The sequence below is a fragment of the Canis lupus genome, chromosome 24, assembly GCF_003254725.2.
Source record: "Canis lupus dingo isolate Sandy chromosome 24, ASM325472v2, whole genome shotgun sequence".
NCBI classification, from domain to species: Eukaryota; Metazoa; Chordata; class Mammalia; order Carnivora; family Canidae; genus Canis; species Canis lupus.
Genome location: NC_064266.1, coordinates 34,524,695 through 34,540,643, shown reverse-complemented (window position 1 = coordinate 34,540,643; position 15,949 = coordinate 34,524,695). Strand labels below are relative to the sequence as shown.

The following is a 15,949-nucleotide window of genomic DNA, read 5'->3' as shown; positions in this document are numbered from 1 at the left end:
GGCTGGTGAAGAGGGTGGCTCTTCTCTGTCCAGGGTGGGGGCAGCAGATGCGGAGGGGCTCAGACTCCTTGCTCACAGCTGGGTTGCTTCTGTTTTTGTTTGTCTTAAAACAACAGAAATTGGGGCACTTGGGTGGCTCAGTTAGTGAAGCGCCTGCCTTCAGCTCAGGTCATAACCCTGGGGTCCTGAGATTGAGCCCCGGGTCAGGCTCCCTGCCCAGCGGGGATCCTGCTTCTCCTTCTCTGTCTGCTGCTCCCCCTGCTTGTGCCCACTCTCTCTATATATATCAAATAATACAATCTTTAAAAAAAAAAAAATTTAGGGCAGCCTGGGTGGCTCAGCCGTTTAGCGCCTACCTTCAGTCCAGAGCCTGGTCCTGGAGACCAGGGATCGAGTCCCAGGTGTGGCTCCCTGCATGGAGCCTGCTCCTTCCTCTGCCTGTGTCTCTGCCTCTCTCTCTCTCTCTCTCTCTATCTCTGTATCTCTCATGAATAAACAAATAAAATCTTTATTTTTTTTTTCAAATAAAATCTTTTAAAAAAAAATGTATTCTCTCCTGGTCCTGGAGCCCAGAAGTCTGAAATCAGTGGCACTGGGTTGGAATCAAGGTGTCAGCAGCTCTGTGCTCCCTCTGGAGGCAGAAGGTAAGAATCCACACCTGCCCCTTGCTTCTTCCAGCTGTCCTCGGCTTGTGGCCACAGCATTCTGGTCTCTGTCTCCACCGTCCCATCGCCTTCTTTCCTCCTGTCCTCAAAGCTCCACTGCCTTTCTCTTCCGAGGATGGCATTCAGGGCCCCCTGGCTAATCCAGGGCAGTCTCCCCTACCTCAAGACCCTTGGCTTAATCGCATTGGCAATGGCCCCTTATCCAGGTAAGGTAGGATTTACCGGTCCTGGTGTCTTTGGGAGCCATTCATCAGCTCCAACACTCCCCGTCTCTGAGCCTTGATTTTTCCTCCTGTTAAATGTCACACGGAACTCTCTGTAGCTGGAGAACCTCGGCCAGATGGGACAGGTCCACACGGTTTTCCTGTCCTGTCCCCCCACCTTCACATCTCCCCGTGGGTCCCTTCACTCCAACAGGCCACTTGCCCACTTACTGCCCCAGAAACTCAGCATTTCTGGAAATGCAGCCCCGACTCTGCAACTTGCCAGACACTGTCCCAGGCCCCGGGCCTACAACAGTAATCAAAACAGGGAGAAATCCCTGATGCCCTTGGAGCAGGTGAGGAGACAGACAGTAAACAGAGACTGTGTAGGACCCTGAGTGGCAAGTGGCTTCGTTTGCTGGGGCTGCCATAACAAAGTGCCACAGACTGGGTGGCTTACAGCCACAGAAACGAATCACCTGGCAGTTCTACAGAGTGGAAGGCCAAGATCAATGTGTCTGCTGGCGGGGTTGTTTCCTCCTGAGGGCTCTCAGGGAAGGATCCATCCCAGGCCTCTCCTCGGCGCGTAGACACCCATCTGCTCTATCTCTTCACTCTGTCAGTCCCTGCGTCTCAATTTCCCGTGTTTGCAAGGACACCAGGCATATTGGGTGAGGGCCTACCCTAATGAGCTCATTTTAACTTGCCAAAAAGACCCCCTCAAATAAAGTCCCATTTACACTGGAGTTAGGACTTCCACCTGTGAGCTCTGGAGGGTATGCAGTCCAGCCCGTAGCTGTAAGTATATGAGAGCAGCAAAGCAGCGTGAGAGTGTGTGTGTGTGGGGGGTGCTGTTCTAAACGGGGGGCGCAGGGAGGTAACACTTGGGCAGAGACCTAAACAAGGGAGGGTAAGGATGTCAAGAAGTGTATGATGGAGCGGCACCTGGGTGGCTCAGTGTGTTAAGCGTCTGCCTTCTGCTTAGGTCATGATCTCAGGGTCCTGGGATGGAGCCTTGAGTCGGGCTCTTTGCTCAGTGCAGAGTCTGCTTCTCCCTCTCCCCACCTCCATACTCTCTCCATATCTCTCTCTCTCTCTCTCTCTCTCAAATAAATTTAAAATTTTATTTTAAAAAAGTGTATAAGGAGGAGCATGCCAAGGAGAGCAAATGACAAGTGCAAAGGCCCTGGGGGTCAGAGGGTTGTCATGTGAAGACAGACAGATGAAGGTGCATGGTGAGCTGGGGCACAGATTGCATAGGGCCTGGGGGGCCATGCTAATGGTTTTTGTTTCTGGGCCGCCTGGCTGGCTCAGTTGGTAGGGCATGCAACTCTTGATCTCAGGGTCATGAGTTCAAGCCCCACGTTGGACATAGAGCTTACTTAAAAAAAATAGCTTGTTTCTAAATTTGTGCAAACTTCATTCTTGAGGGGTTTGTTACTGTCTGGTTGTCTTTAGAGTTACAAGCTAACTTAAGTAAGCTCCTCTTTTACTCTGCAAAATCTTCTTAGTACTTTAGCTGGATGGCAGCCAGCTTTCAAAAAATTTTTGTAAATAATTTATTGACCTGAAACTCAACATAACATTCACCATTTTAAAGGGAGCAATTCAGTGGCACATAGTACCTTCCCAGTGCTGTGCACGGACCACTGCGCCTGGTTCTGAAACATCTCCATCACTTCAAAATCGTGGTAAAGAGTCAGACTTCACTCCATGGAGGGTGGGCATCCCAGGAGGATTCTGAGCTGAGGAGGGATGAGACCCGACGGTCACCCTGTCACAGAGAACAGACTGTGGCCTGACCAGGGGTAGAAGTGGGTCTGTCGGGACGCCTGAGTGGCTCAGCAGTTGAGTGCCTGCCTTTGGCTCAGGGTGTGATCCCGGATTCTAGGGTTCAAGTCCCGCATTGGGCTCCTTGCATGGAGCCTGCTTCTCCCTCTGCCTGTGTCTCTGGCTCTCTGTCTGTGTGTCTCTCATGAATAAGTAAATAAAAATCTTTATTTTATTTATTTTTTTTTTAATTTTTTATTTATTTATGATAGTCACAGAGAGAGAGGCAGAGACACAGGCAGAGGGAGAAGCAGGCTCCATGCACCGGGAGCCCGACGTGGGACCCGATCCCGGGTCTCCAGGATCGCGCCCTGGGCCAAAGGCAGGCGCCAAACCGCTGCGCCACCCAGGGATCCCAAATCTTTAAAAAAAATAAATAAAAAGAAGCAGGTCTGTCGATGAGACTGGCTGGGCCACCCAGCAGGTGAAGATAGCTGGGGTGGCTTGGACTTCTGCTGGGAGTTCAGGGAGGGTACCGAGAAGTCAGACTCCAAGTTATTTATTTATTTGCTTGTTTTTAAAATATTTTATTTATTTCAGAGAGAAAGAGAGTGCACGAGGATGAACAAGGGGAGGGGCAGAGAGAAAGGGAGAAGTAAACTCCTTGCTGAGCAGGGAGCTAGACTGTGAACTCGATCCCAGGACCCTAAGATCATGACCTGAGCTGCAGGCAGATGCTTAACTAACTGAGCCATCCAGGCACCAAGTGACCTATTAATTTTATAGCTGGAGGTGTGCACCTCTTGACCCCCTTCGCCTATTTCACCCATCTCCCCGACCCAGGCGTTTTTTAAAAAATTATGATATGGACACCTGGGTGGCTCAGCAGTTGAGCATCTGCCTTGGGCCCAGGGCATGATCCTGGAGTCCCGGGATCAAGTCCCACATCGGGCTCCCTGCATGGAGCCTGCTTCTCCCTCTCCCTGTGTCTCTGCCTCTCTCTGTGTGTCTCATGAATAAATAAAATCTTTTTTTTTAATTAATAAATAAATAAATAATAAAAATACTTTATTTGAGAGAGAGAATGAGCAGGGAGGGGCAGAGGCAGAAGGAGAAGGAGATTCCCTTGCTGAGCAGAGCCCCCAGTGTGGGGCTAGATCCCAAGACCCTGAGATCATGACCTGAGCCAAAGGCAGCTGCTTAACCCACTGAGCCACCCAGTGCATCCCCCATTTTTACCATTTTAAGTGTAGAGTTCCGTGGATTCAGTGCATTCACAGTGTTGCACCACCATCACTACTGGCCTTCTCCAGAACTTTTTCACCTCCCCAAAGGGAAACTGCACATAAATTGGACGTTAACTCCCCGTCCCTCTTCCTCCAGGCCTTAGCTACCGTCCTTCTACTTTCTGTCTCTGAGAATTTGCCTGTCCTGGTACCTCCTGTGAGTGGGATCATGCAGCCTGTGCCCTTCTGAGTCTGGCTTAGTTCTCCCAGAGTAGCACCAGCAAGGTTCATCGGTGCAGGAGTGCGCAGAAGCTCAGGTGCAGGCAGGAAATGTTTCCACCTGCAGCCTGACCACTTGCCTGCCCACCCCCTCCCCTGTGGTCTCAGCAAGAACCTGATCTTCACAGGTTCACAGCCTGATTCTGCTCTATACTTGCTGGGGGGCGGGGGGGACGACACCGGGTGAACCCCTCTGAGCCTCAATTTCTCCATTTCTGAGTAGAGACGATGGCTCCCACCCTAGGGGATCATTCTGATATTCAGGTGAGCCGAAACCACATTGCCCAGTGCCCGGCCCCACTGGAGAGTAAACCAGATGTTCCTGTTGCCATCAACCTGGACATCCAAGCTCACCCAGTATCTTGTTAAGAAAGAGCATTCTGGGGATCCCTGGGTGGGGCAGCGGTTTGGCGCCTGCCTTTGGCCCAGGGCGCGATCCTGGAGACCCGGGATCGAATCCCACATCGGGCTCCTGGTGCATGGAGCCTGCTTCTCCCTCTGCCTGTGTCTCTGCCTCTCTCTCTCTCTCTCTCTGTGACTATCATAAAAAAAAAAAAAAAAAAAAAAGAAAGAGCATTCTGTGCCTGCTACCCACTGGTAGCACACACGTGTATACTGTCACCCTTTTTGTTCTGTGGCTTTGCAAGTCAATTCGCTCTCTCTCCTTTTTTAAAGATTTTATTTATTTATTCATGAGAGACAGAGAGAGAGAGAGAGAGAGACAGGCCCAGGGAGAGGCAGGCTCGCTGCGGGGAGCCGGATCCCAGGACTCCGCAAGTCAATTCTCATATTGACATTTGACTTCACCTCTTCGCATTAGACTCTAGGTTTTTTGAGGAATATTTCTCTGCATGCCCTGAGGGTTGAACCCTGAACAAATACAGTAGGGGTTTGACAAATATCTCCTCTGCTAATGAATGGTTAAATCCTCTCCCCTCCTGCTGTCTTCCCAGCACGATGGCCCCAGCTCTATCAGGAGGAGGCTCATCTGTTCCTTACAATGCCCAGCCCCAGGCGGGGACATTCTCCCTAAGTACCCAGCTACCTCTGGTCTCAGGCACTGTCACCCAAAATCTGCTCCCATCCCTCCCACACACAGAATGAAGCTCCTTAAAAATCGCCTTTGTGTACCTCCTCTCCTACACAGTCGAGAAGCGTGCACATCAGTAATGTGACAATAATACTAAGTCCTAAACAGACACAGACCTTTGCAGGTATTTTCAACAAGGCTTAAATATGCAGAGACCCACTGACCCAGCAATCCCAAGTCTAGGGATGTTTTCCTATGGATAGCCCTCGCCCAGGGTAGAGGAATAAGTGTATTTATGGTTGTGTTGTTCATAATAGCCAAAGACTGGAAATGACCCAAATGTCCCTCATTAGGAGGTGGTTAAATAAATAATAATACAACAGCACAATGGATACTACTTCACAACCATTTTAAAATCATAATAATAGTAAAGAATAAAACAGGGGCACCAATGGCTCAGTCCATTGAACGTCTGACTCTTGATTTCAGCTCAGGTCTTGATTCAGAGTCCTGGGAAGGAGTCCCACATTGGGCTCCCTGCTCAGTGGGGAGTCTGCTTCTCTGTCTCGTCTCCCCCTCCCCCCGGCTACTGCTTTCTCACTCTCCCTCTCAAATAAATAAATAAAATCTTTAAGGGGTAGCCCCAGTGGCCCAGAGGTTTTTAGTGTGACCTTCAGCCCAGGGCGTGATCCTGGGGACCCAGAATCGAGTCCCATGTCTGGCTCCCTGCATGGAGCCTGCTTCTCCCTCTGCCTGTGTCTCTGCCTCTCTCTCTCTCTCTCTCTCTCTCTCTCTCTCTGTGTGTGTCTCTCATGAATAAATAAATAAAATCTTTAAAAAAATTCTTAAAAAAAATCTTAAAAAAAAAGATTCTTTCTCCCTCTCCCTCTGCCCCTCCTGCTTGTGCTCTCTCTCTCAAATAAATAAATCTTTAATATATAAATAAAATAAAATAAGCAAAAATAAGACAGGCCTATGTATATCAATAGGGAACAATTCTCTGAGATGAACGGATGAGTGCCGAAGCAGGAAGCAGAGCAGTGTGGGTGACTTGCTGTTTGTGTGAATCATCGGAGGAGGAGGGGAGATCATGTGCTGGCCCCACACAGACCCTTTCTGCTAACTGCCAGCAGTCATTGCCTCTGGGGAGGGCATCAGAGGGTCAGGGATGGAGGGAGACTTAGTTTTTCCCTGAATAAATATCTGTATAAAAATACAGATTTTTTTCTGTATTTTCATTCTTTACAATGCACGTGCATTTCCTATTCAAAATACATGTTAAATTACTATAATCAATGTATCATATTTTTGTCAGGAAGCAGTAAGGTTTGGACCTCATAGTAACAGGATGCACCATTCTTGAAAGGTTGAGAATTCTCAATCTGTTCTCCGTTGAATGATGTCAGCAGAAGCTGAGTGACCTTGAGAGTTGATTTCTGGGATGATGTCTTTGCATAAATGCTCTGTTGGCAAAGATCACCCCTGGCCCTTATAAGGTATTTCACAGTTTTCAAGGCTGAGAGCCTCTTTACTTTTCATGATCTCATTTACCTTGACAATTTTGGGGATAACTGGGGCAGGCAAGGAACTTGTCCAATATCACACAATTAGAAAATGCCTAAGCCAAACCTGAACCCACAGCTTTCTCTGCTCCTTTCACATGGCTTGGAGTGGCAATCTGTTTTTGTTTTTGTTTTTGTTTCAAAGATTGATTGAGGGATGCCTGGGTGGCTCAGCAGTTGAGCACCTGCCTTTGGCTCAGGGAGTGGTCCTGGAGTCCCAGGATCCGGTCCCACATCGGCAGGCTCCCCCCTGGGGAGTCTGCTTCTCTGTCTTCGTCTCCCCCTCCCCCCTGCTAGTGTTTTCTCACTCTCCCTCTCAAATAAATAAATAAGATCTTTAAGGGTCAGCCCCAGTGGCCCAGAGGTTTTTAGTGTGACCTTCAGCCCAGGGCATCATCCTGGGGACCCAGGATCAAGTCCCACGTCAGGCTCCCTGCATGGAGCCTGCTTCTCCCTCTGCCTGTGTCTCTGCCCCTCTCTCTCTCTCTCTCTCTCTCTCTCTGTGTGTTTGTGTGTGTCTCATGAATAAATAAATAAAATCTTAAAAAAAGATTGATTTGAGAGAGAGTGAGTAGTGGGGAGGAGCAGAGGGGGAGAAAGAGAGACGCAGAGAGAGAAAGAGAGAAGCAGACTCCCTGTTGAGCAGAAAGCCTGATGTGGGACTCGATCCCAGGACCGGAAGATCCACAGCCTGAGCCAAAAGTAGATGCCCAACTGGCTGAGACACCCAGGCACCCCTTGGAGTGGCAATCTCTTGAGGTCATCTGAGACATCCAATCCCCGAAGGTTTATCAAGTGCATCTGTGTGTCAGTGACCTATTTGCCAGTGACTACCATATTCCTAGGGCCAGTGGTCCATACTCAGGCCTCACCCAACCTGACCAGTTTGGACAATTTGACAAGATGGTCACTGCTTCCTTCTTCAAACACTTTCTTCCTAGGACACCCTTGTCCTGATTCTTTTCCCCATCACTGGAAACTTCTTGTCATGTTTGTTGGCTCACTGTACCCAAAACTTCTAGCTGTGGAGAGCCCCAGGGATTGGCCCTTGGTTGAACCTTCTACTTGTCCCTAGAACCTCCTGTTCTAGGTGGTATGTTGATATTGTGGCTTGTTTTTGTTTTGTGTTTTGTTAAGATTTATTTTTTATTGTTTTTATTTTTATTTTTTTAAGATTAATTTTTTTTTAAGATTTTTAAGGGACACCTGGGTGGCTCAGCAGTTGAGCATCATCCTTTGGCTTATTTATTTATAAATAAATAAAATTTAAAAAAAATAAAGATTTTTAAAAAGATTTTATTTATTCATGAGAGACACATAGAGAGAAGCAGAGACATAGGCAGAGGAGGAAGCAGGCTCCATGCATGAAGCCCAATGTGGGACTCGATCCCAGGACTCTGGGATCATGCAGATGCTCAACCACTGATCCTGCCAGGCGTCCCCCCCGCCACCTTTTTTTTTAGATTTTATTTATGTATTCATGAGAGACATAGAGAGGCAGAGACACAGGCAGAGGGAGAAACAGACTCCCTGCAGGGAGCCCGATGTGGGACTGGATCCCCGGGTCTCCAGGATCACAACCTGAGCCAAAGGCAGATGCTCAACCACTGAGCCACCCACAAGATCTTCTTTTTAAGTTATCTTTATGCAGTTATCTTACAGTTCAAGGTGGGCTTGAACTCACAACCCCAAGCTCAAGGGTCACACATTCTACTGACTGAGTCAGCCGGGCGCCCCTGTATTGTGGCTGTTGATACTATCTGTATGATGACAGTGCCCACATTTATACCCCCAAGCAAACTCCCCCTGCACACCATAATCTAACTCCCTCCTGGAGGGCTCCACCTGGATGACTGTGGGTTCCTGACCTCCTCCCACGTTCTCCCCCAACCTGCCCTTCGGCAGCTCTTCCATCCTGCTGGCTCTACCTCTGTCCTACTGGCTGCTCTGCCCAAAAACCCCTGAAGCCACCCACGCCTCTCCCACCCTGTTAGCTGAACTTTACAAGTAGATCTGGATTCTTTCCCCTTCTCTCCACCTCACAGTCTCCACCCCCTCTGAGCCACCTTCACCTCAGGCCTAGAATATTCCAACAGCCTCCTCACTGGGCTCCCTCCTTTGCGCTTGCCCCCTCAGACAGTCTGTTTCCAACCCCACTGCCGAGTTAACCATTTAGAACATGTCAGTCTGTCTCTCTTCTCTGCTCAAAAGCTGCCAGTGATTTCCTGTCTTATGTGGAATAAAAACCGACCTCCTTAAAACAGTGATCCTATTTTAAGATTTTATTTATTTATTCATCAGAGACACACACACAGAGAGAGAGAGAGAGGCAGAGACATAAGCAGAAGGAGAAGCAGGCTCCAGGCAGGGAGCCTGATGTGGGATTCGATCCCATGACCCCGGGATCATGCCCTGGGCCAAAGGCAGACACTCAACTGCTGAGCCACCCAAGTGTCCCAATGATCCTATTTTAAAAAGGCCCACAGGCCCCGCCCTTCCTGGGTACCCTCTGACTTCCTCCACTGCTATTTCTTTCCACAGAACAGAAACTTCCAGCACAGCGAGCTCCTTGCAGCACCCAGCACCTGTGTACCTGCACCTGCACCTACAGACTCTCAGGACATGCTTCTCACCTTCTCACTTCTTGGCCTTGTGCTGAGCATGTTTGGGGCTGTCCTGTGCACTGCGTGATGGTCAGCATGAACATTCCTGGCCATTCCCCATTACCAGCTCTAGTACCTCCCTGTCTCCAGAAATTGCCAAATATCCTCTGGGGGGCAAAGTTACCCTGGCTGGGAACCACTGGCTTACCTGCAATGCACCCAGATACCCCATGCCTTCTCCCTAACTTTCTTCAGGTCTTGACTCAAGGGTCACCGCCCTACTGTGGGCTCTGTCCACCCTGATTATCACTGCTGCCCACCTCAACTCCCTACCTCCCTTCCTGCTGTATTTTTCTCCATAGCCCTCATCACCATTTTTTTTTTGTTTATTATGTCTCTTCTTAATAGACCATATATTATTATTTTTTAAAGATTTAATTTATGTATTTGAGAGAGAGAGCATGGGAGAGAGAGAATAAGCAGTGGGTTGAGGCAGAGGGAGAGGGAGAAGCAGACTCCCCACTGAGCAGGGAGCCTGATGCTAGGCTCCATCCTAGGACCCTGGGATCATGACCCAAGTCGAAGTCAGGTGCCCAACATACTGAGCCACCTACATGCCCAGACCAGAAGCTTTAAAAAGACAAGGACTGGGGCACCTGGGTGTCTCAGTGGTTGAGCATCTGCCTTTGGCTCAGGGAGTGATCCGGGGTCCTGGGATGGAGTTGCACATCAGGGTCCCCCAGGGAGCCTGCTTCTTTCTCTGCCAGTGTCTCTGCCTCTCTCTCTTTGTGTCTCTCATGAATAAATAAATAAAATCTTAAAAAAAGAAAAAAAGCCAAGGATCTTTGTCTTTGTCTATTGCATTCCTGCTGTGTCCCAGCACTGACAGCAGGACCAGGCACATAATAGACACTCAATAAACTGTTCTTGAAGGAACAAAAAACCCCAGGCCTTGTAACAGCTGCAGGAACATGAGACCGTGGCCTTAAGAGACTCACGTTCCCATGTGGGTGCCGGAAGTAAATAGATGAATAAAATACATGCAGTGGGCAGGTGGTGATCAGAGCAAGGAAGAGAAATAAAGCAGGTGTACTGTTTTCCGAGGACTATAGTAACCAAGTACCACAACCTGGGCACAAACAGCCGCTATTTATTGTGTCTCAGTTCTAGAGGCCAGAAGTCTGAAACCAAACTGTGGGCTGGGCCCTGCTAGTCTGAAACCTGCTGGAGAAAACTTGTAGGCTCCTTCTTGCTTCTGCTGGTCTATAGGCACTTTTGACTCTCCTTGGCTTATAGACACCTCACTCCAACGCTGTGTCTTCACAAGACCTTCTTCCTGTACTTCTCACATCCTCTTCTGTGCCTGTCTCCGTGTCCAAATTTGTATGTAAAGACACCAGTCTTATTGGATCGGGGTCACCCTCATGACCCCATTTTAACTTCATTACCTCTGTAAAGATCCTGTTTCAAAAAGGCCCCATTCTGAGCTACTGGGGTGGGCGTGGGAGGTTGAACATATCATTTGGGGGGGGACACACCGTTCAACCCCCTAACAGCAGGGTATGAGGTTGAAGGGTGCTGCTTTAGGGAGGGGGTAAGGGAAGGCCTGGGTTGGTGACATTTGAGCAGAGTTCTGAATGAAGAGAGGGGGTGAGTCCTAGGGACATCTGAGGGAAGGGCATTGCAAGGAGAGGGAATGGCCAGTGCAAAGCATTGTAATCAAGATACCTGCCTCACTGAAAAAAAATCGAAAAAGAAAAGTCAATAAAAAATGTAAAAATTAAAAATAAAAATAAATTTAAAAAATAAAAATGATAAAAATAAAATTTAAAAATAATTAATTAATTAAAGAAAAAAGAGAGAGAGAGAGATACCTGACTTCCAATGCTGTGAGGATTCAGTGGCTTAATAGATGAAAAAAATCTAAAAGCTGGCACATAATTAGCAGGCGGTCAGATCATCACTGTTATCCATCCTTTTTCCAGGCTTTGCCTCCGTGCCTGCTGTGGGGCTGGGGATCCAGAGTGAGCTAGTCAGACACTATCTGGTCTTGGTGGTGCTCAGGGCCTAGCTGGGGAGACCAAGAGCCAGCAGGTCAATATATAAGAGGAGCATATAGGGGATCCCTGGGTGGCTCAGTGGTTTAGCGTCTGTCTTCGGCTCAGGGTGTGATCCTGGGGTCCTGGGATCAAGTCCCATGTCAGGCTCCCTGCATGGAGCCTGCTTCTCCCTCTGCCTGTATCTCTGCCTCTCTCTTTCTCTGTGTCTCTCATGAATAAATAAATAAAATCTTTAAAAAAAAATCAAGAGGAGCATGTGGTCTGATGGTTGATAACCTCAGCGCTCAGTCCAGCAGCGTGATGTCATAGAGGGTGACTGCTGGGTGGGGCTGGGTATCTCTGGAAAAGGCCTCTCTGTGAAGCTGAAGGATCTCTCCAGATGAGCATGTCCTTAGGGGAAGTCCCTGGAGAAACATCTGCTGGTCAGAATGAGATCCCTGACCAGGCTGGCATTGGTCATGGGAGGAAGCACCCCAAAGGTAAAAACCCAATGAAAATGCCTCCAAGTCACTTCTGGTTCATTATAAAGACCATGAGTCCTGATTAAATGGGTCTCAGACCCTAAATTTGCATACCACCCCTCATGGCCCTGTCATTTGTATCCCCGAGACCAGAAAACATCCATGGGAAACAGAAAAAAATTCCCTGAGTCAGACCCCAATGTTCATGTCTGACTTCAGGTCTAGGTGGATGCAATTAAGAGGAGGTACCGTGGATGTCTGTGTTTACCTGGTGGCCTATTCTCCAGAAGAGCTAATCAGCATGTCCATCCCATAGCTCCGTATTCTCAAAGGGTTCTCTGGGATGGATTCAACACATCTCCTCAGATACCCTAGAAAATCCTTTTCTCCTGGGAAGTCATTTATTCCCTTACTGTTTCAGGGCGATTTGCCAGCAAATGGGAGGGTATGGCAGGTGTTTAATGACTACCGAAAGCAACTGTGTTGAATTAAGTTCTCAAAATCCCTTCTTCCCAGCAAAAAAACAACCAGCATGGCTGCTTTGACATTCCACGGTCATGTTTCTTGCCTTCCAAAGCTACATTTTGTTATTTTGCTTCATTTCGGAAGAAAAGCCCAAAACCCTTTTAAGCTTAACCATCCCCTCTCCTGCACTTCCCCTCCCACCCCCCCATAGTTGGTGCTATGGAGAAAGCTCTGGAAGGCAGACCTGAGTTCAAGACCCAGAACAAGGAGGGAGTAAGAGGGAGACAGGGAGAGCACACAAGACCATTCACCCTCTTATGTCATGGGGACTCTGGTGGGTTCTAGTCACTCATTCCATAAATATTTATGCAGTGCCTCCTAAGGGCCAGGCACTGTGCTGGGCTCTAGGGGGTCCACCCCTAAACCCAAAGACAAGTGCCCGCCCTTTGGCAGCTTGCAGTTTACTGTTCAGTCACATCTGATCGAAGAGTCCAGAAGAGTTTCAGCATGAGAATCCTAAAGACCAGGGATTTTGCTTATTGGCCCTCCCTCTGATTTAACAGTCTTCGGTTTTTCTCCTCTGTAAAATCGGTTCAGCTATCCTTGCTGCATAACTCAGAAGGCTTTGTGGTGAGGGCCCCGGGAGATGGTGTCCAGAAAAATGGAGTGGGAGAGTGGCCATTCTGGTGGCTCTTTATGGCATCTGTACTAGGTGGTAAGAGCTAGAGTCTTTAACTAACCCTAAGTGGCCAGTACCGTGAATTCCCTTTATTCAGAGCCAAAAACAGATGGGAGGGGTTGAGTTGCCCTTCCAAGAGGCTCAGGACTCCAAAGCAGACAGTTACCTGAGAGTACAAAATGCTTTGATGAGGGTTTGATGAGACCAGAGAGTTTAGGGGTGCCAGATTAAACACAGAATATACTTGTTTTTTATTTTTATATATATATTTTTAATTTTTATATATTTTAATATATTTTATTTATTTATTTATGAGAGACACACAGAGAAAGAGACAACATAGGCAGAGGGAGGAGAAGCAGGCTCCATGCAGGGAGCCCGATGCAGGACTCCATCCTGGGACTCTGGAATCATACCCTGAGCCAAAGGCACTCAACCACTGAGCCATCCAGGCGTCTCAACACAGGATATACTTAAACTAGAAAATTGTTCATTTGAAATTCAAATTTAACTGGGCATCCTGTATTTTCATTTGCTAAGCTTGGCCACCCTATAAGAGGTTCTGATGTCAGGCTGGGGGAGGCCTGAGGCATCAGAGTGAGCCCGTTCCTGGGGCTGGTGTGCCAAAGGGGTGGGTAAGAGCAGTGAGAACAGGTAGGGGAGGGAGGGCCCAGAAGCCAGGTGGTTTCTGCAGCCATCTGTCCCAGGGTAACCCACCACATCAGCCAGTGGGCTTTGGCTTAGGAATTTTGGGCTTAGGTCCTCAGCAGCTCTAGTGTTGGAGCTGCTCCTGTGTACGCCCCGTAGTTTAGGCTGAGCTGGGCCTGTGGGGCAGCTCCTCTGGGCCACGCCCAGTTTCACCTGACTTGCCCATCACTGTAGCTCCTTATATAACCCAGTACCCCCACCAAGCTTCAGTCTTCTTGTGTCCTCATTAAAGCTCGACTTTCCCAATGCTTTCACTTGAAAATTAGAGATCTGGGCATCCTTGCAATTGACTCATTCAGCCATTTCCTGTTCAACATTCACCAAATTACTTCTGAGCACCTGCTATGTGCTGGAGAGATACAGAATTGGACAAAATAGACACTCAATTAGGAATCAGATAAAGTTATACCCAGTTGTTAAGTATGTAGTAGGTATTAAATTATGATTGCCATAAGAACCATGGGGGCAAGACATAATAGGGTGGGTGTGTCTGATTTGTTGGGGAGTCCACAAAGCCTACCCTGAAGGAATGAATTTTGAACTGGGTTTTGAAGGATGAGTAGGAGTAACCTGAGAACAACAGTGGTACCAAACACTGCTAAATAACCTCTTTTACTACGGGAACTAATATGATTCTCTAAATTCTATGACACTATGTGGTGGTATCCACATTTTATTGGCCCAGAGAGATTTCTTTTCCCCCCAAAGATTTCACCCATTTATTCACAAGAGAGAGAGAGAGAGAGAGAGAGGCAGAGACACAGGCAGAGGGAGAAACAGGCTCCACCATGCGGGGAGCCCGATGCGGGACTCGATCCTGGGACTCTAGGATCACGCCCTGGGCTGAAGGCGCTGCTAAACCGCTGAGCCACCCGGGCTGCCCGGGCCCAGAGAGGTTAAGTTACCTGCACAAGGTCACACCTTGAATGGCAGTGCCAGGATTTGAACCCGGCAGCCTGGCTTCAGAGCCTCCCAAGCACACGGGCATCTGGCTGGAGCTCAGAGCCCGGAGAGGCAGCAGCCTGGGGGAATCCTGCAGGCGGGCAGAAGCTCAGTTAAGAATTTGAGACTTTGGCCTGAGAACAATGGGAAACCTTTGAAGGGGTTTAGAGGTGGGGGGTAGGGAGGGGGGTGTGTCCGGGCCCAAATTGAAATTTCAAAAGATCCCTCGGGCTGCTCGGGGCGGGGGATGGGATCCGACTGGAGCTGGGGGCTGTGGGAGGCCGTTCCCTTCCTGCCCAGATAACAGATAACGGTGGCTCTGGCGCAGGCCACCAGCCCTGCAGGATGGAGCTCCGCGGCCGGAGTCGGCGGTGGAAGAGGCTCCGAAGGTAGACCCCACAAGGCTCTGGAGTGGGAGGTGGGAGACAGAGAGGTCAAGGATGACATCCAGGTTTGAGGCTTCAGAACTGCCCGGGAAATACTTGGGAGGGAGCTTGGTGGCCCAAGAGCTCCTGGGAGTTGAGGTTGGCTCAGATGGCCCCGCGTCTGCGACGTCTCTGTCTTTGGTGCGGTGGTGGTGTTTGTTGTTGCTGAATCGGTTCCCGATCGCTTTGGAGTTTCCTGCCTGTTTTGGGCCTCTCTCCCATAGCAGAGGCCAACAGGGCCTGGACTTCATTTTTCTTGTGAATATCTTGCTTTCTCAGATGGGCAGATGACCTAATCTTTCCATGCTTTGGTTTCCTCATCTGTAAAACGAGGGCGGGAATAGGACCTGGTTCACAGAGCCGTTGGGACGATGTAGTTAGTACGTAAGACGTGCTCAGAACTATGCCTGGTGTGGGAAGTCCCCCAAAGCACCAGCCCCTCTTCTAAGGAGGAGATGCTAGTGCTGGTGCTGATGGTGTTGTCATGACAATGAGGAGGCCCGTGGAGGCAGAGGTGGCTGGAGGAGGAGGCTGAAGCCCATACAAGTTACTCCAGTTACTTAGCAAGTGCGTGTTAGTTATCTTTTGGTACCCAGTCATAAGCAAACTATTTAAAATGCACAGAAGCTCACGGAATTGCATTCACAGCAATGAACAAACATTGAGAGACTCCCCAGTGCCAGACTTGCTCTAGACCCGGGGGGCACGACAGTGTATACGAAAATGACAAGTTTCCTTGAAAAGCCAACACAACACCTAGTTTTAGAATGTGCTAAGTGCTGGAGGAAAAATGAGATCGATCTCCTGACGTGATCCCAGGGGGCCTCCTGGAGTATGTGACATTGGGTCCTGGATCTGAAGCAGAAGGAGC

At 48.9% G+C, this 15,949-nt stretch overlaps 1 protein-coding gene and 1 long non-coding RNA gene across 9 annotated transcripts in view; one reads left to right on the top strand and one right to left on the bottom strand.

Moving 5' to 3' along the window:
- Nucleotides 1–9,002: 9,002 nt before the first annotated feature.
- Nucleotides 9,003–11,678, bottom strand: LOC125753557 (uncharacterized). The gene is made up of 2 exons (XR_007405667.1): nt 11,213–11,678; nt 9,003–10,701 (listed from the first exon to the last, which is right to left on the bottom strand). It is a non-coding gene; the product is annotated as an uncharacterized LOC125753557 (long non-coding RNA).
- A 53-nt stretch (nt 11,679–11,731) lies between these two features.
- The window catches only part of ZMYND8 (zinc finger MYND-type containing 8), a 143,492-nt gene continuing 139,274 nt past the window's right edge, over nt 11,732–15,949 (top strand). For 7 of the 8 annotated variants that reach the window (XM_025470335.3, XM_025470332.3, XM_025470326.3 and 4 more), the window contains exon 1: nt 11,738–11,877. The gene's annotated coding sequence lies outside the window, so the exon portion shown is untranslated. Of the gene's footprint in view, nt 11,878–15,949 lie in introns of all 8 variants that reach the window. The other variant, XM_025470320.3, reaches the window with a different exon arrangement.